At 38.5% G+C, this 4,104-nt stretch overlaps 1 non-coding gene across 1 annotated transcript; it reads right to left on the bottom strand.

Annotated features, from left to right (window-relative positions):
• Positions 1-257: 257 nt before the first annotated feature.
• On the bottom strand, positions 258-364 carry LOC114913490 (small nucleolar RNA R71). The gene has a single exon (XR_003799465.1). It is a non-coding gene; the product is annotated as a small nucleolar RNA R71 (small nucleolar RNA).
• Between the last annotated feature and the right edge of the window lie 3,740 nt (positions 365-4,104).

Genomic DNA, 4,104 nt, shown 5'->3' with positions numbered 1-4,104 from the left:
CCACAATCCAGATGCTTCCATCTTTTTATGAGAATACTAATGAAGATCCTTACAAGCAACTGGATGAGTTCTTAGAAATTTGTTCCACGGTGAAAATTCAAAATTTTACTGATGATGCACTTAGATTGACCTTATTCCCCTTCTCACTTAAAGACAAAGCCAAGTACTGGCTTGGCACAATAGGGAGACCAATCCAAACTTGGGCTGAAATGCAGCACGAGTTTCTTAAGAAATTCTATCCCATAGGTTGAACCAACACAATGAGGCGAGCCATCACTGGATTTGCTCAGCTTCCAGGAGAACAAATTCATGAATCATGGGAGAGACTTAAGGAACTTTTTAGAAAATGCCCACATCATGGTCTATCTAAGTGGTAAATTGTTCAAGCTTTTTATGAGGGTTTAGGTGACCAAAATAGATAGATGGTAGATGCATCTTATGGGGGTGCATTCATGAGTAAAAGTGAGGATGAAGCCTACACTTTATTTGAAACTTTGAGTAAAAATTCAATCAATCATACTTCATTATCCTCCTACGAAAGATCAATCCCTCACCAAAAATGGACAGAAATTTTTGAGATCAAGCAAACAGACTCTCGTCCTAAGGCCGATCTGAACCTAATAGCCCAAAGATTAGATAGAGTCGACCTTCTTGCCCAGAAATTTGATCAGTTCCTAGCATTAGGTCAACAATCTCCTGCACAATACACACCACCACCTAACTATCAGGAGATTTGTTCTATTTGTGCTAGCCCAGCCCATCATGTGAGTGAATGTCCCACGGCTGCATAGTTTCCACCTTTCATTCAAGAACAAGTTCAAGCTGCCTAAGGTTACTCTAAACCTGTCAATGATCCATTCTCTAACACATATAATTCAAGCTGGAGGAACCATCCTAATTTTTCTTGGAGACCCCAACAGACTCAGGCTCAGACGCAAATTCTTCCTTCGCAAAACTTTCAGAGTAGGCCTCCATACCAGAATTGTGCCTACAATAGAGGTCAGCCCAGTCAATCTATCCAGCCATCATATCACAATCAGCCACCATACCCACCTCCTCAACAGACTAATTTAGCTGATGATAGATTAAACCAACTACAACAATTGATCATGACCTAGCAACAATCTATCGCTAGGTTAGAAGCACAAATAGGACAATTAGCTGAGTCTACCATGAGGAGAGAACCAGGTCAACTTCCAAGCCAACCAGTACCAAATCCTAGGAACAACCTATCCACTCATCAACCACCTGGACCTAGTCATCAATCCAATGTCCCATCTAAGAATCCTCAATTTGAAAATGCCAAAGCAATTACTGAACTTAGAAGTGGTAGGATTCTTAAGGACCCATATCAAAATCAGGTGAGAGAAGCTAGTACTGATGCTAGCCCAAATGAAAATTTGGAAGAAGAGATTAGAACTGAGACTAACCCGATAGAAGAACCAGAACCAAAAATTGCTACTGATCTAAGCAGAAAAGACAAAGAAAAGAAAAAAGCAGATGAGTTACCCGAGATATATAGACCAAAAGTCCCATTTTCTTTAGCCTTAAAAGCTAGTTCTTCCTATAAAGAGCTAGTGTCAACCTACTTCCAACCTCGGTCTATGAAAAATTTGAGATAGGAGAACTGAAACCTACATCGATTATTTTACAACTAGCTGATAGATCTGTTAAGACTCCACGTGGTCTGATTTAGGATGTTATAATTAAAGTCAATACATGCTATTTTCCAGTAGACTTCCTCATACTTGATATGGAACCATCTCAAGAGCTGAATCAAAATCCCATAATTTTAGGTCGCCCATTCCTAGCCACTGCCAATGCCAATATTAATTATAAAACAGGAGCTATGGATATTTCTTTTGGGGATCAAAAGGTGAGAATCAATGTTTTTAATACCTCGAAGTATGCTCAAAAGGAGGAAAGTTGTTCATTAATTGATCTAATAGATGAGATAGTTGAAACTGATTTCTCCTTAGATTTGAAAGAAGATGATATTCAGGATGAATTCAATGATGAAATCCAAGATTAGGAGGTGAATGCCTTGTATGATTCACCTCATTTAGCACAATCACTACCTTGGTCAATGAAAATTAAGCCTTTACCTAAGTTAAAATCTGAACCACTATGTCCTTCAATCCAGGCCCCACCACAACTTGAACTGAAACTTTTGCCTGAATCACTCGAGTATGCATTCTTAGGACCTAAGAAAACTCTGCCAATAATCATTGCTTCTGACCTAACCCACGAACAGGAAGATCAATTGTTAAATGTATTAAAAGCACATAGAGAGGCCATAGGTTGGACTGTTGCTGATTTAAAAGGTATTAGTCCATCAATATGCATGCACCATATTTACAGAAAGGATAATGTCAAACCCATCCGAGAAATGCAAAGACGGCTCAACCCGAATATGCAAGATGTAGTCAAGAAGGAGGTAATTAAATGGTTAGATGCTGGTATCATTTATCCTATTTCTGACAGCCACTGGGTGAGTCCCACTTAAGTCGTTCCAAAGAAATCTGGACTCACGGTTGTCCGTACTGATCATGGAGAACTTGTACCAATACGACTTTCTACTGGGTGGAGTGTCTGCATAGATTATAGAAAACTTAATGCAGCCACCCGTAAGGATCATTTTTCCTTACCCTTTATTGACCAAATCTTAGAGAGATTAGCTGGCCAACAATATTTCTATTTTTTAGATGGATACTCAGGATACAATCAGATAGCAATCTATCTAGGAGATCAGGAAAAGACCACCTTCACATGTCCCTATGGAACCTTTGCTTTCCGTAGAATGCCTTTTGGATTATGTAATGCACCCGCAACCTTTCAAAGGTGCATGATGTCAATATTTTCAAACATGGTAGGAGATTTTTTAGAGATATTCGTGGATGATTTTTCAGTCTTTGGAGAATCTTTTGAAAGTTACCTCAATAATTTGGAGAAAATGTTAAAACGATGCATTGAGGCCAACTTAGTTTTAAGTTGGGAGAAGAGCCATTTCATAGTTAAAGAGGGAATCGTATTAGGGCATATTGTTTCCAAGAGAGGGATTGAGGTTGATAGAGCAAAGGTTGAACTGATTTCTAAACTTCCTCCACCCACTTCTGTCAAACAAATTCGATCTTTCCTTGGTCATGTAAGATTTTACCGTCGTTTCATCAAAGACTTTTCTAAAACATCCCATCCTCTTTGTAATTTGCTTGCTAAGGATGTCCCCTTTAACTTTGATGAAGAATGCCTTAAAGCTTATGAATTTTTGAAAGAAGCTGTGACCAAAGCTCCAATCATCAAATCACCAGACTGGTCACTACCTTTTGAGATCATGTGCGATGCTTCTGATTTTGCCATAGGAGCTGTCTTGGGCCAAAGGGTAAACAAATATCCTGTAGTGATTTACTATGCTAGTAGAACCTTGAATGAAGCTCAGATGAATTATACCACAACCGAGAAAGAGTTACTAGCTGTAGTATTTGCTTTGGAGAAGTTTCGATCATACCTGTTAGGATCAAAAATCGTGATTTATTCAGATCACACGGCTTTGAGATATCTGCTCTCAAAGAAAGATGCCAAACCACGATTGATTAGATGGATTTTACTGTTACAAGAGTTTGATATTGAAATTTGAGATAAGAAGGGATCTGAAAATGTTGTAGCAGACCACCTATCAAGGATCTTAGTTAAAGATTGTGAACCTGCATTAATTGGAGAATCTTTTTCAAATGAACAACTTCTAGTAGTTTCACATACAAAGGCCCCTTGGTTTGCAAATATTGTGAATTACTTAGCAGTTGGACAAATTCCTGATGGTTGGTCTAAAAATGAAAAGGATCGATTCTTTGCTCAAATCAAGTATTATCTTTGGGAAGATCCTGAGGTTTTTCGAATTTGTGCTGATCAGATCATTCGTAGATGCGTTCCTGAGACTGAACAATTGAGTATCTTGAAATTTTGTCATACTCTTGCTTGTGGAGGGCATTTTTCTGGATGAAAAACTATGGCCAAAGTATTGCAAAGCAGATTTTACTGGCCCACATTGTTAAAGGATGCTTATAATTTTAGCCAGGAATGTCTCAAATGTCAAGCGTTAGGAAATAT

The sequence above is a fragment of the Elaeis guineensis genome, chromosome 10 (assembly GCF_000442705.2).
Source record: "Elaeis guineensis isolate ETL-2024a chromosome 10, EG11, whole genome shotgun sequence".
In the NCBI taxonomy this organism is placed as follows: Eukaryota; Viridiplantae; Streptophyta; class Magnoliopsida; order Arecales; family Arecaceae; genus Elaeis; species Elaeis guineensis.
Note: the sequence above shows the minus strand (reverse complement) of the source record. Positions and strands in the feature narration are given on the sequence as shown.